Genomic DNA, 27,339 nt, shown 5'->3' with positions numbered 1-27,339 from the left:
AAGGTTTGGTCTTGTTTTTTCTCAAAACCACAACCATAATACATAGCTATTTTTTTCAGTTTAGGATGAGCCCAGCCCACAGAGATAATGCTGTTCTGGAATGCCTACCCAAGCTCTCCTAATGATGGAGAGTGTTTCTTCAGTTAAAAGCTGTCTCCTCTATACCCTGTCTACTTCACTAATTATTTTTCTCTCTTTGGTGCAGGACTTTGTCTCTTCTTTTTTGCCATTCTTTACCAAGTCCCTGCAGGAAAATGAGGTTTGCTGAGACCACTAGAGCTGTGTTGCTGTATGCTATTTAGAGGGGATTGACTTGTGTTTCAGAAGCTGAACAGCCAAAGGATTTAATCTCAAATTCTAGGGGTACATTTCAGAGTAAAAGTGGTGAAAACATGGCATTAAAGCAGCAAAGAAGGGGACCCGATTTAGAGGCAGGAAGCCAGATGTTAATTAATAAAACCAACATAACAGGGCTATTTGGCTTGCCGAGAACATTCTCTCAGCTGCCTGTTTGTAGGCTGTTTCTCAGTTAATCAGTTCTGCTGCATTAAATTTCTTTAAAAGAAATTTTCTTCTCTGGTTGCTTAGAGCCCTGTTGAATCAAGCTGAAAGCTCTGTGAGGGGTGCTGAGCCAGGCCAGCGAAAGTAATTTATAGAACGTTACAACTCTACTGCTACCTTCAGCAGTGTTCAATTTACATCTGCAAATGTCCCTGCCTGTTTCACACAGACAATTAAGCTCATTCTGTGAGTAGTGCTCACTCAGATGGCTCTAAGTCCCAAGAAGGGTGAGTTTTCAGTTGTCAGGCTGAAGCAGTACAACCCCAGGCACACGGACCCAATAGTGTGGACATGACTGTTTCTTCTGTAGCTTCTGCTGTACACCTTTATCACTTTATATCACTGCAAGTATAAGTCACTTTTAGAAACAAAATGCTTTAAAACTATTAAGCTGCCATAAAATTCCTGTCACTTAAACCTGCCAGGAACAGATTTTGTGTTGCCTGTTATGTCAACCAGAATAATGCATTGTTTTCAGCTATTCACTGAAGGGGGGTCAGACCAGCAGAGGAGAATGCAAAAGTTGATTCATCAATAAAATCTTTAGTAAACCATTTAAATGGGTTATTTCTCTATCAGATATACTTTAGGTTATGCTTATATTAGGCTAGTGCCACGAGATTCCTCCAGCTGTTGTGTCAGAATAAGTGAGTGCTAGCATCAAGGAGACATTCTGCCCCAGAGGTTACAGTCTTAACATATTTTTGTTTAAATATGCAGGCTACCTGAATGTGGCAAATAATTTGTGTATTCTTTCAGAATGCCATTGATAATAATAATGGAATAAAGTGGATTCTCTATTTTTCTTGAAGCAATGCTTCAAGAATTTTTTTGAGATATGTGAGCTGAACTTAACCTAAACCACTCTATGATTCTAATGGGAAGTGATGGGTTCTGAGGTATTCAGGGAACTACAGGCAAGACTAACTTAATTGCCATTGGATGTCATTCATGGGTCAGCAAAGTATAGGGCTTCAGTTACTATATGGAATTAACAGCCTCAAATTATTCCATTTCATTTATGGCCCTTTGTGGGACTAGAGCTGGACTCTTCACTCAGAGTCTGGTCCCTGGGATGACATTGTCCTTACTGGGTCAACTGAGCTGACAAACTAGATGATGCTTGTGGGCTCCTTCCAACTCAGGATATTCTATGATTCTATGATATTTTATCAGCTGCCTGCCTTTGCATAAATAAAGGTTTTTTTCAGAGATGAAAAATGGCAATTATAAAGGAAACTCCTTCTGTTATTAAAAGTGGAATAAAACATTTGCTACATGAAGCTTTGCACAGGGGTTGGGTAGTCAGAAATCTCAGTAGCAAGCTCTGTTCTCTATCTCACAGGGAGGAAAGGATGACAGGAAAATCCAGTGATCTTTGATTTGGAAGAAGAAAACCTCTTTCTTTTTTAACTTTTTAAATGTTTTCAAACTCTTAGAAGAAAAAAGTGTGAAGGATGAGGAAGAGCAAAGAGGTCAATACCTTTGAGCAATAAGATAACATTTGCATGCTTGCTGGCAGGGGGCAAGAGAAGCACAGAAAAGACAGTAAACACTGATGTTTATTTTAGAAAAGAAAGAAGAATTGCAGAAAATGTTTTATTAAATAAACTAGAAGCTGAGCAGTCTTAGATGGCCTAACCCATGTACCTTTGGGTGGGCTCAAGATATGGCTGCAGTGACTCTTGCAGTGGTTCTGACCCAAAGCAATAAAGTCAAAGAAATGCCCCCATTAACTCTCCCAAGCTTTGGATCAAGCCCCTGATGAATTGTGCAGCTCACTGGCTTATAGCTGAGCTATGCTAGCTGTCAAACAACCAAAAAGTCTCTCCCCTGGGTAGCTTGGCATATAACCCTTAGGTATCCTTACAAATCAACATGGGGAATGACATGCAAAGAAAGGAAAATGGGCATTTCTGATGTCAGACACCATCCGTCTTCAATTAAGTTTGCTTCGGTAATGTTTCAGGGATCCAAGCTCTTTTTGAAAGCCCAATTGACCCAGAAGTTTCCAACAAAGCAATCCTTAAAACCAGCCACATCCTTCGTTTGTTTGCTTGATGGGGGGTTCTTAATGCCATAAACCCCAGTGCAGAAGTTAATAATTTCATACATTATCACTTTGAATATGCAATAGAAAACTCAAGGCAGCTGTTTGAACCTCCCTTTAAAAGAGGACAGATTGCCTTTATTGTGTGCACTACTTCATGGCTTGTTTGAGGCCAGGGCAATTATGGGATGAATGACTTCCCTTTAGCTGTTGATGTGTAGGCTTGTTGTTGTGTGTGCATTGTTTTGGGCTTTTTGTTATTGGCTGTCTTTGTTTTGTTTTGTTTTGTTTTTAATGAAACTGGAGGCCATGTGATAAAGCCACAAAAAGCTGACAGGTAATGATCAAAAAAGGGAATGGCCAACGCTGACTTGGCATTTTATTGTCTTGTAAATATAGAATTAAAATAACAATTACATTTCTGTGGAGGCCATTCTTACTGGTTTACCACTACAAGGGTGGGTGTGATTTTCTGCTTTCAACACCACAGAGAAGAAGGCAGAAAGCTTGTCAAATTGTGCTGCTTTTTCTCTCTGTTGGGTTGCAGTGGTTTTCCTGTGGGACATTTTGGTTGCTAAATAAAAAGGTGTTAATTTTTGTTTACTTGTGTTGCTGATGACCTCATGAAGTTCATGAAAGCTTCATACAGTTCCTTCTAACTAAACCTTTTTTTTCAGATTTTGGAAATAATGCAGTATTATCCTTAAGCTGAAATTATATATATTGAAATAAGGAAATTTCTGTAAAGTCTAACTAACTACCTGGCAGAGACTTTCCAATGAACTGCTGTGTATGCAATTGCTAATTGCTGAAGAAACAGAAGTCAGAAGACCAGCTCTATTGCCAACAGACAACTATTTAAGAAAGTGCTTCAATGTGGATGAAAACAATTTGTGTTCTAAGAGACACAGGCAAGGTAAAAAGGGCAAGGTAAAAAATATATGTCTTGGAACTGGGAATGTTCCATGTCAGATGTCACTGAGACTATGTACTGTGTGGATGTTTGCACATTAATCTACTTAGTAAAGTGTTGACAAACATTACCAGAAAATAAATGATGTATGTATCATACCTGTCCAGAAGAGTGCACTACTTAGGAAGTAATTCTAATTCAATAAATTAGGGTTTATGACAGGATGGAATAAGGATATTCTAATTCAATAAATTAGAGTTTATAACAAAAACTTGAGACCAGTTATTTCCTCATTGCCACATTCTTGTTTACATGGTGAGAACCAAACATGGAAATAAAAGCACAAAACCATGTTTCTGTTATTGAGCCTCAGTGTTATTGCAGTGGATTCAAATGGTGCTGCCCTTCTATCCTCCAGAATTTCCGGGCTATTCACATATGTTTAGTTGTTTAGGTGATAAAATACTTTCTGGACTGAGTAAAAGAAGAGAAATTAGGATGTATAATTGTTCACTACAAGTAATTTCAGTGGAAATACTGCCCTTTTCCTTAGCATATCTGTCTTACAGATGTTTAAATGAACTCAAGTATAGATACACATGCACGGTAACATCCCACAGGTCAGGAAGTACATATAGATACACAACAAATAAGACTTTCCAGCTTTTTTAGACTCAAATCTCACCTTTTTTCCTTTAAAGCTGCTGCTTTCTCCAGGGACTTGCCTCTGTTCCTGCTGCCCCCTGGGAGCCAGGCTCCTGTGCAGCCTGGCTGAGGCTGCCCTGGGAACACCTGGCTGAGGTCAGGTCTCACTGAAGATGCTCTATTCCAATATATTCCCAATTCTAATAAACTTTCCTCTACATTTTACAGTTGAGCAACCCGATGTCCTTGCCCATCTTACCTATGGTCTGTTAGAGCTACTTAATTAATTAAAGCTCCCAATGAGATTTAATCAAATGATCTTAGGTAAATATCTTATGAAATGAATTATTAATCCATTATATTTTTACATACCCTGTTGAATGTCTGACATATTCAGCCATGGAAAATATATTACCAGTTCTTTGTCAATTACTTAAATATGTTGGAATTATTAGAAAATATTTTTCAGATTTTTTTGAGACACAAAACAATGAACAGAAGTGTTCAGGATCATGTAAAACAATTTCTGCTTTGGTTTGGGTCTTCTTGAATTCTGAAGTTCCATCAACATATAATTATGTCAATTATATCAAACAAAAAGGAAAATTATTATATTCTGAACATACAGGGAAAGAATACTTGTATCTACATATGAGCATACTTTTATTCTCTATAATTGACTTTTTGATTGAATGCATTTGCAGAGATTGACAAGATTTCATGGAAGGTTTTGTTTCATTGCCTACATTTTTGGAATAGTTTGGTTAAAACTGTTGTGCTTCTGATCTTTATTGCTGCTATTTCCAAGCTGATCATGAAACTTAACTTCCTAAGTTTGATTGTATGCATTTATTCTGCTTTCCTATTACATGCAGTGAAAAAAATATAATCTTGAATTAGAATCCCAAGAAAATATTTTATTTTTCTATGCTAAAGCAAAATTAATTATCTTGTTAGTATCAAAACATATATATATGCTGAATTATTTTAAAGTTCTATCTGTAATGCAGATATAGTAATTCAAAAATGCTCATTAAAAGTGGTAGAGAAGTCTTGGGAAGAGCTTAAATAGCCTTTTGAGGTTTATTTGCATAATTAATTTTTAGAACTTTAATTAACGAGACTCTGTTTTTCTTCCCACTTGTGTTGCAATTTCCCATGCAAATACAATTTAGGAATTGCTATTCTTATTCTACCAAAAAGACTTTATATGTGGATAGCACTTAAATCCAATTGTCATAATGCAAAGCTAATATTCTGGATATTTCTGATATTAAATATGGAGTTTGTTTTGCTAAACCAATGTCATACATTTAAAGCCTTTTCTTTTCCTTGATTAGAGTAATAGCACTGAATAATAACATGCTAAATATTGCCAACTTCTATAAAGCTGTCTTCATTCATTCTTCAAACCAATTTATTCATTATATTTGATATTTGACCTAATTTGTGTTACATTCATAGGAATTACCTTTGAAAAAGCAAATTCAGAGTGAAAAAGTAGGAAAAGCTATAGTGCTGTTCTAATACTATCTACACTGTACTATCCACAAGATTTCTGCACGAGAGCCTCATTCTCACATTCTATGAAGAGACCAGAAAATTCCAATTCCATTAGTCTGGGATGAATAAAACCAGCATTTACTTGTAGCTACACCAGAACACTATTTTTCTGGTGGGTTTTAACCTAACTCATGATATAAAACACACTTCTGGGGAAAATTTAGTGGAAATGGAAGACCTGATTTGACAGCTATTTAGAATAAGGAGTTTGATTTACCTGTAGTTTGAAGAAATATGAAAAGGTCAAGATTACACTTCTCTTTTCCCTTCCAAGATCACTTTAATGATACACAATACACTGTAAGTCTTAGCTTCTTGTGATGAACTATAAGAATACAGTAAAATGGGGATGTTTGTATTGCTCAATGTTTAATTCATGAAATGCTCGAATAAATATGCAAATTGAAGGGTCTTTCTATATTAGAGGCCATAAATACACTTCAGCTATATCCAGCACTCTTAATCAAGGCATGTAGCCTTATGTTAAGCTAAGAAAAATAGAGTAACTTTTGGGAAAAATAAATGAATGAAAATTAATTATTATTATTTAAAAAGGCTAAGCAGCACTAGTTCCTTTGTGCAGTTATGGAAATCTGTTTCTGCTAATAAGACATGATTTGCTTAATATGATCCTTTCTGTCACAATAACCCTATGGGGTGTAAGAGCCATTTTAACAACAGGGATTACAAGTGCCACTTTTACCATTACAGGTGTGACACTCTTTGAACTGTATATTCCAAGCAATATTTGTAACATAGGATTATTATTAGTGGTTTCTAATTGTTTTTTTTTTTTTGTTTTTTTTTTTTTTTTCATTTCAACTGGATGTTAACAAATTGGAACAAAAAATTAGCACCCAATTTTCATGGGCTGAATTTAGAATCCTCTAAAAATACCATGAGAAATAAGTACACTCTCTTGTTCTTCCAATACCTTCATTAATATTTTATATACTGTTCCTCAGTATTGTTATTATTGTTATTATTCTTTTTATTAATATGAACTGACTATGATATAATAAACAGTAAATGTAATAGAAATAGAAAATATTTTCAATAATTCACAGCTGAAGTTATTAGCATGCCTGCAGGCAAAGGAGAAATTTCAGTATACCTCAGCAGCTGACAGAGAGACTGTGGATAAAAGTTCAAAAAGACATGTGAAAAAAGCCCATATTTCTCAAGAATTCTTCCTCAAGCCAGGAAACCTAATAACCAGCCCAATAAATAAATTAAAGCCTAACCAACCTGGCCTGACCTCATTGCTGACCCTGCTTTGAGCAGGAGGTTGGACTAAAGACCTCTGAGGTCCCTTCCGAGCTGCATTATCGCACATACTGTGATGTGGGTGTATTTCTATGAACATGTTTTAAACTGTTCATATGCTTCTGCCATGCTCCAGTGTTGCTGAAAGGTTTGCAAAGAAGGCAAAACAACCATGTCCTAATTGTAAATAAGGATGATAGATCTCACTCCTAAAAATTTTAGCAGACATTTCCTGAATCAGACCAGGTGCTTTGCAGCAGCTCCCATGTGTGGAACTTAGCAGCAGTTTCTAGACAATGATAAATGTAAGTCTTACAGCTGTCTTGCAGGAGCACAAAAATACCTCAATGTTCAGTTCTAAACTGACTTGTCAGTCAGTGTTACACAATTTTTTGTATAGAAAGAGAATCTTAATATTTCACTTCTCTTTCCTGCAATTATAAAAGCAAACAAACATCCCCACCCATTTTAATCTAAGAATTACTACAAAATCGGGTGGATATTAATAGCAGTATCAATGATTATAAAAGTTTTGTAAGTGCATCTATTTTTAATGGCAACAAGGCATGGATAAAGAGAACCAATTATATTATTATTGTTGTTGTTGTTGTTGTTGCTTTATTGTTGCTGTTATTACTATTAGTATTACAGCTGTTAATTCTTTTTAAATGTTAACTTGGAGAAGGGTGACAAAATTAAGGCATTGGAAAAAAAGTCATGTGCCAAACCATCTGAAAGATGTAGTAAATAGTAAAACCACACTGATTACTACAGTGTGCTACCAACAGCCTGGCATTTGCATCTAATCTTTCTCTATTTGACACTTGGCATTGTGCTGCTATAGCAATTGTCTGAATTACTTTTTGTTTTTAAATTATTGACTCTTAAACTCATAAATTATGAGATCAGAATGGGCCATCAAGCATCTACTACAAAACAGTGCTTTGGCACTTTCTGTATCAGAGTGACAGCTCCTGACTGAAGCTAATAAACTTCACTAAAATTCCTAGAAAATTTTAGGCAGTGTTACAGCATACTCTCTGTTATTCCAAATTTATTTATTTGAGTTCAGGTAGATATTTACATCTCACCTAATTTTCTAGTCTTTTTTATAAACTGAGAGAAATGGACACTTGTAAGTTGCAATATATTACCTAGAATATATGTGTAAACTAGATTAGATCAATCTTTTCTTAAAGAAAAACCTGGTAACTAGCACAGGTACAGACATCCACCCTGCAGAAATTCAACACACTGAAGGTTTCCCCAGGTAGATTGTTCAGTACTTTATCCTGGTTGTTTAAATTTGTTATCATATATTCCTTTCTGCCTTAACATTCTAGTTAAAGGTGCATTCACCAATCCCTGGTTTTATTAAAAGAATCCACTGTTTTACCTGCCCAGTAAACTACAGAAAGGTCAGGTCATTATCTATATTTTGCAATAGCCTGCTGATTGTAACATATTCCTAGAAAATGTGGCAGTAAGGATCTTTGCTGTTTTCAGATTTGGGAGCTTTGTGCTCATCATTCAAGAGACTGTCCTTACCAAATGCTCTTCAACATCCCCACCACATCCTGCTCCATTCCATCTTTCCTCCTGGAGCTGGAAAATCAAACAGTGAGTATTTAGAAAGCCATAGACTAAAGGACAGGGAAAAGGTAATCTGATTCTATTTTTTTTCTCTTTAGACTTGAAATGCCTCTTGAAATGCGAAATATGCTTTTCTGACAGAAAAAAAAACTCAAAAAAGCATGTTGCTCCACCCTGTGCAGGAACTCTAGCTACTATTCTGTTAAAGAAATATGATGTTATAAAGAGATGTCATAAAAAGATGCTATTATTTTATTCTTTTCTGTAAGTGAGCTATTCCATGAACAGACAGACACATAAGTGTGAAGCTTATTGGAGAACAAATCTGACAGGCAATTCCTGCTGACATCCACAGGAGGATGGAGGAAATAGTGGATGCTGTATGATCTGATAGAGGAAAAAAGCAATGAACATTCTGTCTAAGAGTTTTGAAAGGCTTTGAAAGTGGTAATCTGGTACACTGAAAACCAGGATGTGTTGTACAAGGGGATTTAAAATTTGCCTAGTCCTGGTTTCGAAGTTGAGAATAACTCTCTCTCAGTTAGTAGTGGTGTTGAAATGTTTACATATAGTTACACTACTATTTCTAGAGAGACCAAACCACTACAAAATCTGGTCCTAAACATGCCTCAGCAAGACACTGTTCTTGCAGGTTCAGAAGAAAGGCCAGGGTACACTTGCACAAAGATCTATCTGGGGCTAGACATTGATTCAGCATCTCTCTTGCAACAAAGCTACGTGTAGTGCAAATGAGGAAAGAGGGGATGAATGAAATTATGCAGTTAAGAACATTCATAACTTCAATGACATCCCTCCTTCCTTCCCTGAAATAATAGATACAAAATAGTATCATGCAGTGACTGAATTACAGCACAAGTTAATCATCCAGCTCACTGAGCATTTGGTTTCATATTGGCTCACAGATGAGAAAACCAGGACATCCAGGGTGAATTCTGTCTTGCTTGACAGCTAGCAGCAATGTCCCTGCAATCTGATTATAACTTAATTCCAAATACATCTTTTCCTAATGCACAGTTCACAGGGTCATTGTATTCTAGAATACTTCTGCTGTCACAGGTAGTTTTGGATCTCTGCATAGGAATTAACACAGTCTTTGAGGGAGCAAAACCTGCCATTCTCATTGTTTTCACTTTTTAAATGGAAAGGCTGTATTAAAACATCACCTTTCATGGCTTTTGTGCATCTATTGTCCCATGCCTTTATAATGTAAATTGTTTATTTGATAATCAAATTTGCCAGAGAAACTCAGCAATATTAGCAGAGTGGTTCTCTTTTGAGAAAGAGTAAACTTAAAATGAAACTTCCCAAAGGCCTTGGTGCTGAGGTCTGTGGTCACTTTGTAATACGAGATAATATTCTGTCATTATAAATTCCTTGGTAATCTTGCAGTTACTTCTTGTTTTGAACCAACCAAATCTCTTTTGAGTAAAGCTTATGGCTCCATGATAATTAATAATCTATGTTATTTTAAGAACATTAAGTTCTAATGACCCATCCTTTGGCTAAATTATTCCTACCAGGGCATTTCTTCCAGCTGCCAGGAGGAGTGGGTGTGAAGGGAGTCAGTCAAGAGCAACCTCTGCAGTTTAATGATGAGGAACCTTCTTGATAATCTGGCAGTTCCCAGTGCCACACTGCTGAGCACTGCCAGTGGTGAAACACCAGATTGAGGATTATAGGCAAGATGCTGCTTAACCACGGCTTTAACCTAAGAGTTTAAGAGACATTGTGGTTTGTTGCAACAACACCAACCTAAATAATTTATCAAAAAGTAACGTACTTTAGAAAAAACTTTTTAATGTTTTCAAAGTCAAACTCTAATAGGCATTGCCTTTGTCCCTTGTGCAGCCTGAAATGGACCTCTGGTGTTGCTCACTTAGAAAGCATGATGGGACTGTCAGCATTGTCAAATTTTTGATCCAAATTGATCTTGGCTGTTGACAAAATTAGATTTACATGAAGAATTAGTTAATTCCCTGTTGTCCTTTGTCAGGTGAGTGAATCCTGGAATGTGGTACTAAAGAAACCAGGAGGGGTGGAAAAATCTGTCTGAATAAAATTGCCTGTGCTGTAGCCCATAACTCTTGTAATGCTCCACAGCCTACAGTTTGAATTTTTGTATCAAAAGCAGAATTAATTTCCTCATGGATAATGTTTATACAAGCCTATAACATAATAAAAACCTTGCAGGAGCTGACAGAGCTACCTGCTCACCTCAGTCGGGTTAGGTAAGCATGACAGGAAAGCTGTGCTCTGGAACCACCATAGTTTAATGTTGGCTGATCTGCTCTTTGCTTTTAGCAGCATCTAAAACTTGACCTGAATTTGTAATACGAACATAAATTGTAAATTTGCAATAAAGTTATCCAGCAATTCCATAATGAAAATTACTTTGTTTCAGCCATTAACATTCATTGAAGGGAGCTGCATTTGTAGATTGCCTTGTGAAATGTTTTACTGTATTTAAACCATGAGCTTCCAAATGTCCATCTTCTGCAGACATTTCTATTTTTCTTTACATAAAATAGATTTAAGTGTGATAGATCTGACTCTCAGAGTTAAATTAATGAATTTCTTATTTTAATGCCTATAACATACCAGTTTATACAATGGTAAATATGGGTATATCAATATGGCATTGTGCTATGTAACCTTCGCAGAGTCTGAGTTTTGGTCATTTGCAGTCCCAAGGCACCTGCATCTCTATTTCCATCTGTTTGAAAGATTTTTTAGCAGTTTTGTGTCATAGTTGAATTTGAAGCTTGTCAGAATGCACAGGTAAGGCAATCCTCTATCTGGCTCATGGGTAAGTTGTTTCTCTTTATGTTCACTGGTCCTACTCTGGTGAGCACCCTGAGGATGCTGAGGTTGCTCTGAGAGCCTGTCATCTGAGCCAGAATGCACAAAGCTGGAAAATTTCTGTCTTTGGTTTGTAACTGACGGTCAGGACTCTGATGCTGGATGTGTTCAGTTTGTTTCTCCATCCACACAAGTGAGACTAACTTCTTCTCTCTGGCCTCTTGAAAGAGCATTGCCAATCCCCCTGACAACAGGATATTCTCTGGGGTGATGCTGGATGCATTTTGGAAAAGCAGTGGGGTAACAGCAGCACTAGCTCAGGGCTCTCACCGCTGTGCTTTGCTGCTGAACTTCTCCATCCACAAGACACATCAGGGCTACAGCTCCAGCCCATCAGACATGAGACATGGCATCACAGAACCACAGAAAGCCCTGGGTTGGAAGGGACCCTAAAGAGCATCCTATTCCAGCCCTCCTGGCAGGGACAGGACCAGCTCCCACTAGATCAGGCTGCTCAGAGCCCCTTCCAGCCTGGCCTTGAACACTTCCAGGCATGGGTCATCCACAGCTTCTCCAGGCAACCAATTCCAGTGTCTCACCACCTTCACAGCGCAGAGTTTCTGCCTGATGTTTAATCTATGCCTAATCTCAAGTGTTTTTCAAGGGGGATGTGGACAAGCTGAAGAGTCCAGAGGAGAACAGTGAAATTGGCAAAAACATCACCTATGAGGAAAGTCTGAAAAGACTGGAATTATTTAGTATAAAAAAAGAAGATTGAAAAATTTTTATAAATTAAAGACAGTAAGTAGCAAAAAGGTTGAACATTGTTCACTACATCTACTGTAAATAGTGTAAGATGCAGCAAGGAAGATCTAACTCAGAAAGAGCTTTTTTTTTTTTTTTTAGGCAGGGATTTTTAAGCACAGAAATGGAATTTATCAGAAGCTCTAATAGTGTTAGAGAACTGCTTAGATAAATACCTCTTGGGAGCTGTGTTAACTGTTGCTGCATTAGGCAAGTATTTTTCTCATACTATACATATTATCTCTAAATGACCCTCCAATGTGTCCTAATGTGTCTCTGTAAAGCATCCAAAATGCTATGAAGTAAATAATGTCTGAAATAAGCACTTAAAATAGGTGTATCAGTACTTCAAATGTAATGAAGTTATTCTTGTGAGCCCTGTATAGAATGATGGTATTGCATCTCTCTCCTGGGTAGTGATCTAAGGGTAAAAATGGCTTCAAACTGGAAGAAATTTAGATTATATATAAGGAAGGCATTGTTTTTTGTGAGGCACTGGAACATGATTCCCATTAGAGTCCTGGACATCCATCCCTGGAAATGTTCAAGGCCAGGCTGGATGTGGCTTTGAGTAACCTGGTCTGGTATCTCTGTCCATAGTACAGGAGTTAGAACTAGGTGTTCTTTAAGGTCCCTTCTAATCAAACCCTTCTATTATTCTGTAATTCTAATCAAGTGTGCTAAGAAGAACTGTGAATTACAATTGCAAGTGGCATTCGAAAGTTGAAGGTAAAATAAGCAGCTCAGAATTATTGGAACAACTTAGTGAAGACTGGAATGTTCATATGCAGAGTGTGCCACCCAAAGACTTGAGCAAACAAGTGCCACTGTAATTTATATGCATCTGAGGCTCTTCTTTGGAAAAGAGATCACTTGCAATTCAAAGAGAAAATATTAAGTATTTACAAGACAAGAGAAAAAGGATCAAACCGTACTCATATTACCTGTACATCTAACCAACCGAAAACATCTACCAGAGCACAATACAAACAAAGTTCTTTCAAACATTTAACACTTCCCACAAATTCAGAACAATCTAAAATTTGTTCTTGAATAAATGAGCTCTAGAATATATTAGTGCATTTCAGCACAATCAGAACAGGCTAAACAAGTAATTTCCACACTCATCCAGAATGCATGATGGAGGTCACCTGAATTTAATTACTTGGTGCTACATATAGGGGGAAGAGAAAAAGATACAAGAGCTTTTCTTTACTTCAGCAAATTATGACTATAAGAAGGCATCATGGCTCGATAATTCCTTAGGTAACAGAAAAACCTTCTGAAACTTTTCCAATTAAACATATCACAATGAAATCACACTAATGATTGTTTCACATATCTGTCTATCTATCTATCTATCTATCTATCTATCTATCTATCTATCTATCTATCTATCTATCTATCTATCTATGATATATACTTAAACAGAAGATTCCATGTTATTGTGACTTTTATGTGGTAAAAAATGGCTTTGTTTAATAATTGAAGTCCGAGATACTTTACTTAACCAACACAACATAGAGTGACAAGTTGCTGTTGTCTAAGGAGTAAGGTGAATAAAAGATAATAGAAGCATTATTTAAGAGAAAATAAAAGGGCCTGACAAAAAGCAGCAAGCTCTTTTTAAACCTTCACTTCAAAGAAGCAGCAATTAATACTCACCAAATTTGGAGGGCTGGGTCACAGAAAGCAAACTGGGACTGTTCTTAGAAAATGATAGGTCTGGATTTCTAAGTCAGAACAGTCTACCAGTCATTTGTCACATGAAACTTGCTAAAAACTGAGCTTGTTCTGAGTGACTAATTTATAAACCTCATTGAATGAACTGCATTTATTTGAAAAGAAGGTATTTATGGCAGACTCTTCAGAACTGTCTTTTCACTTGTGATCTGTTTATGCCCTTTCTAATTATGGAAATTAGCCTAATCCACCTAATATGAAATCATTTTGTACAATCATATCCTCTTTCCAGTTCATGCCAAATATTTCATGGGCCTTTTGTGTCACAAGATTAAAATACTCTTGAAAGATTTAATTTAATACATGATCTCTGTTGACTATTTAAGCCATCATGAAAATGAAAAGCATACAGAAAAAAAATAAGAGTACAAAAATAAAAACTAGAAACTATATTGCAGATAATGAAGAGGTATTAATTCAACATGTACTTTGTGTCATACCAGCTGCAGGATTTTTAGTCTTATGAAAAACATTATCTATGACTTAAATATTTTGAATAGTTTTAGGAGTCCACCACTATTTATATATGGATATTCACATGTGAATAATTGAAGCTTCTTCTCTAGAGATTTAGGTACTAAAACAAGTCAGTTGTGGGAAGAAGGTCTCCAACACAGACAAATTCTTTCGTAGATGGAAAGATAACAGCAGCATTTTATAGTTATTTACCAAAAATACTTAAATAACACTTCAATGTTAAATCTTCAAAGAACATACATTAACTGATTGGTCTATGTACTTCTGCTTTGCCGTACAATAGGCACATATATTTACATTATCTGCTCCCTGGATATTTTTCTTTCTCTGACAAAGTGTGTTTTGGAACAGTGATGACAAAGTAAAGAGAAGTAGAAAACATAAAAGAGTGCCAAAGTTACCAGCTTTGGAAATAGTATCAATTTCTGAGTATTACGCGTGTGAATTTAGGATCTGAATGATCCACCAAGTTGTACAAGTCTATAAACTGTGGTCTTATTTTAATTGGAATTTAAGTGTGTTAAGACCAGATTTAGATGCTGTTTTTCTCAGGAATATAGTGCAGGAATGTATATACTAACTCAGTGTATATTAGGCCAGAGACGTGCCTGCAGAATTCATACAGAAGATTCAGAATTCATACAGAAGATACGAGGATCCAGACCAAAAGAATATAGGAGGCATCCTCTTTAGTAGAACTGGAAAATAAAAATTATATGTCTGAAAGATGCCTGGTATTTTTTCTATCCCAGTATAGGAAACAAGAAGAGATTGAGACAGTTCAGCAATTGAGCAACTTGCCTTGGGGTAGGGGAAAGTGGAGGCAAAGTTCTACTTTCTGTCTGAACTAGTCTGCAACAAAGTCTAGAAACTTCCACATTCTGAAAGAATGAACCTGACCACCTGCAGGTTCTGCAACATCTGGGCACTACAATTAAAAGTTGGAGCTGATTAGATACCATATCCTCTTAAAAAAGTTAGCTTGATTTCCAACGGATATGCCACCTCAGAAAAATATTTATCCCAGGATCTGGGATAAATACATGAATGCTGCAGCCCCCACTTTGTATGTAGACATGCTTCAACCTCTGCTTTGCACCTTGTTTTTTCCCAAGGCAAGTGAAGAACTTTCCTATGAACTGTTCATTATAATTAACATTTTTCCATTTGCTTGAGAACATTGCAGGCATGTAGACTTTTATATGTTCATTTTGCTGCCTTCCAGGTCAGATGGTGCTTCCATTTCCTTTCAGTTATTGTAGATTTTGAGGGAATTAGTAGCTTTGAATGAGATATTTTATATAAGTGTAGTTTATATAAATGCAAAACCCACATAATTATCAGGAATAACAGATGTTTTTCTACAACTTTTTTCAAAACTTTTTGCGGAATCCTGTCCTGTCAAGGCTTTGTAAGAACAGGTTAGACAAACATCTGTGAATGATGGGACAGATATTCGACCCTGACATAATTCAGAATGTTTGCCTGAAACTAGAAGTTTTCACTGTTTTTCTTTTGTGGGCTCCTAGAACATTCTCCTGGAGATACAGGCTTTACTGATGTAGAATCTGCAGAACTTGATCTTCTCTATCTCCTACAGTTCCTGTCAAAACAGATAACAGACCTTCATGTCTGAGTAGAAATTAAAACTTGTGGACTGTGAGAAGGTCTTTTGTAGACCCATGTATCAGTGGTTCTGTAAAACCCCTGGACTTTGCTGGGGGTTTTATTTTTTTCTTTTATTTTTTGCTTATCCCACATGAGACAGTCCTTGTGACACAGTTCCACAATGTTTTCTGGGGCAGAACTTTCTCCTGCAGTTTCTTCTGCCACTGAAGTTAATTCAATAGCCTCCCCTCTGACATGAGAGAGTCAATTGCTCCCCTGAGAACAGAGATTTTATTAATTTTGAAAACAGGTAGCTAGGTAACACAGACAAAAGTCAGCCTATAGTTCTTAGTTGTGTGAATTTTTTAAAATGTTGTTTCCTTTTGTTTTCTCAGTAGTCACTGTATGGTAGCCACTATAATAAACAGCTATAAAGACAATTAACTTACTGCTACAAGATATCATAATACAAATGTACTTAAAACCTGTGTGAACAGTTGCTTTTCCAGCATGTAACAGCTTGTCTACACTCTCTAACACTTTGGTATCTGATAATTTTGGTTGGGTTGTTTAGTTTGTATTTCAATGCCTAAAAAGGGGGATAGTAAGTGTTATGGACTAAATGACTGTAAATACTTATCCATAAAGAGAAGCCAATTTTTTCCTATTAGAGAGTAAGGAACAGGGATAGTGTTGGAAGTCTGGATGTTAAGAATTTTAAACTTTCTGTGCTGAAAGGCACAGATCCACAAGAGAATACTACATTTGACCTGAGGCTGTGGAGAAGGCTTCCAAAAATGATTGATAGCAGGGGGATTATGGGTGTGTAGTTTGAACAGAAGTGTGTAATATCATGTGGTGGAAAACTTTGAGTTTAAGATTTTAGAATATAGTAATATATATAAAGCTAAGGTGGAGGTTTTAGAGTGGTGGCTGGTCTTTCTACTTCCCCTTCTTCTTCATGGGTTTGGATGGTGCTTTGTAATTGGACAGAAAAGTTCACATTGTGGGACACGAGGGATTAGATATTGGCTTAAAAGTGAAAATAATGTAGGTGACATTTCTTAATTGGATAGTTTAGCTTTAAAAGACCTTATAGAGAAAGATAGTTAGCCATTTTGTACCTTTTCAGTGAAATACTGCAGAAGTCATGCCTTTTAAGACTGTGATGTGGATTAGAAATAATAAACACCTGAGTCTGAACACGAAATATCGTCTCGAGAGCTTTCAATCCTGACCTTGACAGAAGCAGAAAAGAAGCCAAAAACTGGCAGGAGAGAAGTGCTGAAACGAATTGTCACTATAATTTAGCTGTAAAATATATGAGAAAGTCCAAATACTATGAAGTTATTAACTTCAAAAAATTCAAGGCTAAACTTGCTGTAGTCTTAATAAGTGTTTGTTAGTTAGTCTGTTTTTTCCCAGTATATGAACCAAAATGCATACTGTAAAAATTCTCATTCTGTTACAATTTCTTATAATTGAAATTTCCTTTTTTCAATTTGGTTTGGATTTTCTTGGGGTTTTTAATTGTTTGTTTGGTTGGTTTTTTTGCTTGTTTGTTTTTCATTTTTTAATTACCTTTAAAAATGCAATCTTGTACTGTCCTACTTTTTACTACTTATTAATATACTTATGAACTTTGAGAAACTCAGTGAATAGAAGAGCTTTTAAAATGCATTTTGAGAGGAGCATAAACCAACAAAAAGAGAGACAATCATGACAAAGATACAGAGCATAAGAAAAGGATCAAACAGCAGAGACTAACAGCAACAGAATAAGTTGTAAGCTAACATGATCACTTGCAGCCACACTGCTCAGCAGCCAAGTATTAATCTTTGTGTTTGTAGTTCCATTTCAGGTCATTTAATACAAAATTAAAAGTGCCATGTTCTTAAAGCACAGGGAGGTGAACCACATATTTCTAGAACAAAATTGACCCAAGTGCTCTGAAGAGGCAATAGTCACCAAAGGGAATTGATGCTGCACTGTTGATAAAATGGATCAGGACTTGCCTTTAGACAGGAAAGTTCATGATACTCACTGGGACTCAAGAGTTGCTCAGGGAAACCTAGTCAGGACTGTCAGTCAAGGCTGGAAGATCCCATGCAACAAGGCATCATGAGGATTTGCCAAGGCACAGGGATGGAATAGAAGTAGCAGATCCAGCATGTGGGATACTGCCTCTCTGACTTGTCTTAGGCCATGAAGAAGTTGTAAAAATCCTTCATTAGAACAAGTGAGTTTGTGTACAGTGGCTTGCAGCCTGGTGAAGAATGATCTATTCTTACAGAAGCAGGACAGAATGAGGAAAGGAAAGAAAAGAGGTGGCATTTCCATCAGTAATTCCAACACAGCTGGGGAAGCCCAGAAGAGCAGAAGTTGCTCTGACCTGTACGCTTTGTTGGCTGGTGTGAGGGGAGGGGATTCTCAAAAAACAGATGGCACTACTGAATTGTCTTTTTGTCTAGCAGCTTCTAACTGATCACTGGTGAAGCCATAAGGGAGCTAGGACTTATTGTAACTTTCTGACTAAACATAGGGGTTCACACCTCAGTATGCTTTCACTTTCATATTTGTCTTCATCATCAAGACATGAATGATTTTATAAAGTGCCCTTTGAAACATACCAACCACAAAGATGCTTCTTTGTCTTCCTTCTGAAATGTCCTCCATACCTGAAAGAGTCCTGATGCTGGGTAATTAAACCTAATATTCTGCAGTGCATCCATGATGTTTTGTGCTCCTCTTATCACCTGAGTGCATCCCTTTGTGTATTCCCACAGGGTAGGAGACAGTTGTACTACAGCTCCTCCACTTTCATGCTGCCTGAAGTGGCCAGAGAGAAAGAACTTGCTGATTATTCTGCTTGGACACTAGGCAGAAACACATAGACTTGGCTTGGAGGCCCTCTCACTTGTCACAAAATTAGTTTTACTCAGTAGTTGTCACAAAATTAAAGGCAATATCAAAGCAAGAACAATATAAACTATCACTACCCTGTTGACATTTCTATATTAGAGAAGTCATAGCAAAGATCCTCCTAGTGTGTCCCCGTTTTTTTAACTTACACCTCTATGGACAAAACTCTTTACATTGATGCAAATGTTAGGTAAAAATATTTGGAAATTAATATAGATGCAGATGATCTAATTTTCATGTCTATAATTTCTGTCGATGCATTTTATTATCATTTTCCCAATGGGATTTTACTAAACAATAATTTATTTTGCAAGTCTTAAATATTCTGCTTTTCAATTTATTGAATTAATTCTTACTATTCAAATAATGTACTTCAGTCCTTAGCTGGGGAATTATTATTGATATAATGTTATTTTATCATGTGACTAAGGATAAGAGATATGGTTTTATCCTGCCTCCATTCTGCTACCAGAAAAGTTGAAGAAAATTTATATCAGATCCAAAGTTTATTTTTCTCTTGTGGGTCCATTTATTTAACGTTCTTAAACCTATGTCAAAGATTAATTTAGTCCTCTTATCTTTTGTACTGATTTTTAAAAGTATTTCCAGACTTCAGGCACAGTCTAACAAGATGATGATATTCATTGCTAAGGATGTTTCTACTCAACTGGGGCTCAAGTAAATTATGTAAACATTTCCCATGGCAGCTCCCCAAGGTGTACACAAATGGTAATCTAGAGTGGTATTTTCCAACTTTTTTTTTTAATCTTGGGCCTTTTTTCACATAACTAATTTAATCAATTTGGAAATAAATTGCCTTTAAAGCAAGGGAAGATGTGGGTGCTTTCAAGTGTCTATTTTTGGATCACATATGAAAGAGGAAAATAAACAAAGTATCATGTTTATGTTTAAGACTCATTTAGAAACAGCTCATAATAGCATATGCTAAAGATGATGAATAGTCAACAGAACTGGTCATGTAATTATTAGAAGAAACCACACATTTTCTCAGAGAATGTAAATCAGCAAATTCAAGTCAGCCACAGTCAGCCTGCTCCAGGGATTTCCTCTGTGGCTCTGACAAGACCTCTGTTCAGCTGCAGCTCTGCTGCTGCTCTTGGTTCCAAGGCAGCACAGGCTCACTGCAGACTGGCCCCTGGGGTTACTCTTGTCCCACATACTATTTATGAATGCAGTCCAGCATTCTTTTGCCAGACTGCGTATTTCCAAGAACGCGTGGCTTTTCTGTCTTCAAAAGGTGACTTGAAATAATATGTTGTGAAAGTCTGAAAAAAACCCCATAAGGTCTTTGGAGAGGACAGGAGTTTAAAAATATCTTTCAAACAGCAGTAACATTTTAAGATAAAATATTTCAGACAGCTCTTCTTTGTTGTTTGGACTTCACATTCCATGTGAATTATTGGGAAGAGGCAAGGTTGTGGATATGTTGCTAGAAAACATGAAGGATTTTGCTTTTAAACTTGCCAATAGTGCCAAATAGACTTTGATTAGTAGTACAGGTTTTTCAGTTATATCTGAAAGTTATATGAAAAATATACTTATCTTTAATTAAATACAAAATTTCTGCCAATAATATTAATCTTTCTCTTGAGTTTCCTTTTTGAAAACACATCGTAATGGTGTTTGGCTGGACAGAACATCAAATAAATGGAATATAAGTTCAGATATTTATTGTCATTTTGGATTTCTTCCAAGATTACACTTTTGTCATGCCACCTGTTGTTCTCCTAACCTGTACCATTAGAAGATTTCATATTATATATCGTCACTCTCAAAATAACTTTTTGAGACAATGAATAAAGGAATCTCTATTGACTTGGAGAGGAGTTGGTTTAGGGGTCAAGATAATGATAGAGAACTTTGTTTTCTCCACAATTAATTTATTGACATTGCTGCCATAAATAGTTGGCCCCTTATGAAAGATCAGGAACAGGATAAATATATATATTGTGGATTTTGAACTAGCTGATTTTACATTGGCAAAATACCATGATATTAAAGCCTACACCCATACAACCATGTAAAAAGTGTGAGAAGTCAAACCTTGACTCTTAATTTCTTACTACTCTGAGTTATGCTTAAGCGGTACAGAAGAATGAAAGTTGTCCAGATGTTGTTTTTCTTATTGTACAGCCTGAAGCAGTGGCTAAAGTCACACTGCCCTTTCCACTGTTAAATCTGTGATGCAAGAGGAAAAACTGCTGTCTCAGAATTGAAGGCAAATGCATCTAAAGTTCAGGTCACTCTGTGTCTTTGTTAACTCATTTAGCAAGCTACAGAATTAAGGATTAATATTTGTTGTGTCTTAGGAGCTTCCTGCCCAATGAATGCCTTCTTCTTAAGTATTGTTTATTCTGCTATTGGACCACAGTCAATTATCTGTGGCTGTGCTGACTCCCTTTATTCATTTTAAAATTCACTTCTGTGGTAATGCAAAGTGATGCCAAGCTAGCCACAACTTCTGTCTGTCCCCAGAATAACTGCAGCAATGAAGATTTACAGTAATCTCCACTGAAATTGCCCAAGGTGTTCATTCTTCCAACTTTCTGGGTACATCTATATAAATTAGTACAGGGATGGTTGAAAGTCAACAAATTGGGTTCAAATGCAAATTTTATTCATGTGTTTCCTCACTGAAAGGAAGATGAATTTGGTTTTCCTCTACCTTGTGGAAGTTTGGGGATCAGTGTTACTTTGGCAAGCGCATTCATGGTTTTGCAGTGTTGCCAGGACAGATTAGGTTTACTAAACCCAAGACTTAGGAAAATAGCAGTCTTTCCAGGACTGCAGGAAGATGCCATGGTAGAGGGTAGGTGACTCTTAAGGGACAGAACTGAGAGTGAATAAGGGGCAGAGGTGGACAAGCAGCAGTAAGGGTGCCCAAGAAGGAGTGGAGGAAGTGTCTAGGAAAACAATGTGAGGAAGGATGTTCTTAGGAAATGTGGCCTCCAGGACCACAGAGAGGGCACTCGGTGCTGTGAAGGAAGGAGACACCTATATGGTAGTTCAGGAAAAATATGTCAAAATGTAATGGAAGACTGAACAGGCCCCAGGTTTGGGTGTCAGTGGCAGGAGATGACTAGAGGCATAATAAGGCTGAGACAAGAAGAAAAGGAAAGATAGATTATTGTACTTCAAAGAAAGAGACACAGAATAACATTTCTCCAGGTAAGAAATACCCTACATATCATAAGGAAGTTTAAAATACAGGGCTGAAGAACTTAATTCTGCTCACAAAAGAGTATTTTGCAACGAGGATGAAATATAATTTTTCAATTGCCTCTCAAATTCTTGCAGTTTCAAGGAGAAAAGTTAGACATCTTCCATTTTAAATTTGAGTATATTTCTCTTCCTCTTGTAAACATAAATTAAATGTTAGGTCATCTTACACAGTTTATTTCCAGCTGTACTCCTGGTGCAAATTCTTTTATGTATTTGTTAATCCCAGCGTGGCCTTGTGCACTGGCTCACAATCCTTTTTGGAATAAATCCAAGATACACTGTATTATATATGCCACTTTTAGAGAAAAACTCTTTACAGCAGGGGAAAAAAAAAGATCACTTTCAATTTGTGTTCAAATTCTTCTGTCTTAATTAGCTTTGTTTTGTGGCTTAAGGAACCAGATTTTACTCCACTAATTAACAAGGCAGACTGCCTTATCAGCATCATTCTTCTCTGTGTATACTTAAGTATTGCTGAGCTCTGCAGTTTTGTAATCTGCAAGCTTTCATTTATTTTAAAGTTTGTTACAATTATATTATGCAAATTATTAAGTGCAAATATTGTTATATTATCAGTTAAAAGTGCCAAAGTGAGAATAAAAATAAAACAAAGTTTGAAAGGGCAAGGCGGAAGAGATAACATTAAAAAATGAGATAAATTAAATAATGCCCTCAAAATACATATTTATGAATACTAATGCTTCTAGTTAACTTCTTTTACACTAAAGGCATTGCTGTGTAAGAATAATGAAGTAAACTGACATGGATAATAAATGTAATTCCCTATGTTTTATGCTGACATATTTTCTACACTGTCACCAACACTGCAGCTTTGAAGACAAATTAAACCACAGCTGTAGACCAAAGATTTACAGTTTACAGACCTTATTCTTAAAACCATATATATTTATATATAAACATCTAAAAAATTCCACTAAGAGCCCTGTGTGGAAGTGTCTAAATGCATAACTCCTATCAAAGTCAATGGGATTAGACAGTTAGGGCAAGAGCTGTAAAGGGATTCACTAAAATTCATAGCTGTGGGAATTCACAGCCTTGAATCTGACACCTAGACTATGTGTGAGCTGAAAAATTAAATAGCTCAGGCACAGTTATTCACTAGAGTGGCCAATGGGCATGGCACGGCCAGGATTCACATGGATACAAGGAAGTCCCTGGCTCTAAAACAGCCTGGCCACATCTAAACCCCTATTAGCAGAATGCATCCCTGGGCAATATGCATGAACTTTTAGAGAAAGTGGCCAGAGAACTTTGTGAGGGGGACAGGGATCCATATCAGGTGAACATTTCAGACTGATATGTTTGGTGGGGAGCTGCCAAAAGAAATCAGGGGAAAATAGAAGGGTAACATTATGATAATTGGTTTATTTTGCCGTCTTTGCTGTTCTTTGTATTACATTTTATCCATCCATTGCTTGGCTCCCCGCTCCCATCAGCAATGTGACAGCATTGCAACAAATTCCTAGACTTCATTCTCCTTCATTTGACTATTTTTTTTTTTTTTTGCACATTGAAAGATGGTTCTCAGTCTGTGGCCATACTACTGTAGGTAAATATTCCAGATTCAAGCCTGTGGAACCCTATCACCCATGTAATGATATTGTTAGTATGGACCTTTACAGCCAGTGAGAGTTCTCCCAGACTTATGCACAGTCTAGGAGCTGGCAGAGTCTAGAACCATTCACCATTTCTGTTGCAATCAGGAATAAATGTTTATTACTCTCCTGGACACTAGAATATTTTCTATGTTGTATGAACTATCAATACACATTGGAGACAAAGATTTTCAAGTGGGATCAAGACAGAGTTCAGCCCCCATTATTCTGAAATTGGGGCAATATTTATAATCGCCTCTGGTACAGCCATTTCTCACAGCCAGGACCCTGAGCCAGAGTTCAAAGGCTACCCCATGTCAGTGACATCAGTCTGTCAGAGAGCACATTACACTGGGATTCACATCATTTTGCATCTCTTCAGGCTAAGGAATGTAATAAAAAAAGAAGAGTAATACAAATGTTTAAGCAAGCATGTATCATAGCATAAAAGTTCATGGAATTCCCTGGAGGGGAGACCAGCAGTTGACATTATGCTTAAGGATGACAGACAAATCTTCAGAGACAGAGAAACCAGGGTCTACATGGCTTCTAAGGATCTGCAATCCTATCAGAAGTATCCAGGTCAAAATTTCTCTGCTTTTTATTTCTCAACATTCTACTTAAAGCTTAGCAAATAAAAGGAGAAAAAAATCTTAGTACATTGTAAATGTAGTTTTAATGCATTCCATAAAAAGTACTTACAAATTATGAATTCCTAGTTTTCAAAGCATTTGCATTCTTGTCTTTACTGGTTCAGAAAAACAATGCAACTATCCCTATATTAAGATCAAACAAGCAGATGTTTCACTGGATTTAAAACTGGTTGTTGAGGCAGTTACACATCTTTTCCATGACAAGGATTCCCAGTCATTGAGATCCTGCAGAACTGGGATCTGCTCCTGTGCCACACAACCTGTAATCTGCGACACAAGGTTAAACATGAATCAAAATAATGCAGGTAGACAAAGAGAAAGGGGGAAGTCATAAGAGTCAGAAGTTTTAGCAAGGGTTACACTAGTTATAAGCCTTAGTTTTAGGTCAATTAACCAAGTGTTGCCACTAATAACATAATTTTGAATATATCACTTACCTCCACTTGTTACCAGATGGTGCCTGGGCTCCAGCAAAGATAGGTTTTAATTCACAAAGGTGAAATTTGATGAATACGGTATATCTTTAGAGACTCTGACCACACACATTAGGTTAGAAAATTGTTTAATAACTCTAGGAAAAGTAAACATTGGGGTGATAAAAACTCATCATATATGCAGAGCATTGGAGAAGGATGACTGATATAAGAACTGGAATACCCCAGCAAACTATTTTTAAACAACAGCTGGAGTTTGATTAAAATCAGATCAAGTCCAACCAGCACCAATCTGCACTGCTTTTGGACTGAATACTGGAACTCTGTATTCAGTCAAATGTTAATAACTTGTAAATGAGAAATAGATAAATGGTACAGCCTAAAGGTGTATTTTTTTTAAAATAATAATATTGTTGTAGCTATAATAGCCTAAAAATATCAACCATATTTACTTTGAAGGCCACAATCTTGCATGTTTCAAGGTTTTTAGCAAGAGCATAAGCCACTTGCATCATGAATTTTATTCAGACCAAATGATAGGAGACATATTACAAAACAATTTATTTAGAAAACATTGAAAAAGAAGTGCAGCTGATTCCTAAGCACTCTGAGTCATCAACCTTAATGAAAAATGCTGTATGGAAAAGGGCAATGCTATTCCTCCACAATTCAGGTGTACCAGCTAAGCAGCTTGAATTTGCTAAAATATGACTTTGCTATCTTCTTTCAAATTCTGCTTATTTGTGAGAAATTACTGTAAATTTCATTAACATAATGACACATCTGTCTCAGTCAAATAAAAATAATTTATATAATAAATAAGGCAGGTAAATTGTTCAGAAGAAGTAAGCACAGCCTTCTGAGTTCTCAGCTAGAGTGCAAGGAGGTGATTTTCCCAAATGTTAACCTTTTCTGTAACCTTCCAACCAACTTGGCTGTGAGGGGAAGAATAACAAATTCTTTTTCTGAAATAAAAATATAGATGTATAAATAAATGTATAAATAAATAAATAAATACATGTATATGTATTTATACACACACACACATATTATATACGAAACTAATGTAATTTCAAGGATTTTTTGGTCTAAATAAACATGTATTAACAAAATAGACATGCATAGTAGGCAGAAGAGATGGACCTTTCAAATATTATCTGCTCCTACATTTCCTAAGCAATAGAGAACATCTAAATTATTAATGTTATCAATCTCCTTTGGAGGAGGAGACTTCTTTTGCAAATTCCAGCAACTCTAATCAGCTGAATTTTTAAATACCCAGTGTTTCTGCCTTCCTTTACTGTTTGTTTTCAAGTGTTGATTTTTTTTTAAATGCCACAAAAGAGGAAAACAAATCACATCTTATATTAACCATAACCTTTTAAGCTACAGAAACAGACAGGTCATTTTTTTTTTTTTTAGTGTTGACATTCTGCATGTGTAAGAAAAACTTATGTATGTAGATTCCTCTCACAAGAGCTTCAGGGCATAACCCAGACAGAGAAGCCATCACTTTTCCATTCTGCACCCAGGCTGCTGACAAAAGAATTGTGCAAATGAGCCTTTAAATCCTTAAATAGTCACTACACAATGCATGAAAGAATGCAGCTCGGGACAAAGGGCAATATTCACAGTTTATCTCAGGGTGATGGATCTGAATCGACGCATGAACATGGGTTTGTTACGGGATGGAGTAGGCCGAAAACCCCTACTGAGAACCCAGTGGCTACAGTCTGTAATGCAAACAGTCAGGCTAAGTCCTTCACAATTAGGGTAAATGGAACTGGCCATTATATGAACTTCAACTTGTTCTCATGATTGATATGGGAAATGAAAAGTTGTATATATCTCTACAAAGACTGTGAGTTTTCTTCTCCTGACCAATGCTAGGAATTGATAGATTCATATTTTAATGCAGAAATTCCTGCTCTATATTTCTATTTGCACTTTCATCCACACCGCAATGGATGTTCCCAGTTTTGTTGTTTTTCTAGAATTTTAGCTACAGATGAGACACAACAATAAATTCATGAAACTTAATCTATACAAAGGCTATGCAATCTATACTGACTGATAACCTGTGTGGACAAATACCTGTTCATCCACATCCTTCACACCATTGGCCTGTTGTCAGTGTGTATAAATATTCATAGGTGACCAGCAGCTAAAGTGTTACTTGTCTTGAGGCATTCAACACTTCAGGAAAACCAGGGTCCTCTAAAGAATATATATATAATATAAAGCATCTATAAGTAAATGCATTTTACCTATACTGTCCATAACAGTTACTAAAATATCTTGTATTAATGTTTCAGGTTTTCTAAAACATAAAGGAAGCTAAAATCAATCTTGGCGTAATGCATTACAGAGAGGCAAATGTTAACTTTTTAGTGCTCCAACAGGGAATGGAGGGCCTGGAGCAAGGCGT

This window comes from Melospiza georgiana, chromosome 3 (assembly GCF_028018845.1).
Source record: "Melospiza georgiana isolate bMelGeo1 chromosome 3, bMelGeo1.pri, whole genome shotgun sequence".
NCBI classification, from domain to species: domain Eukaryota; kingdom Metazoa; phylum Chordata; class Aves; order Passeriformes; family Passerellidae; genus Melospiza; species Melospiza georgiana.
This window is presented reverse-complemented; position numbering follows the sequence as displayed.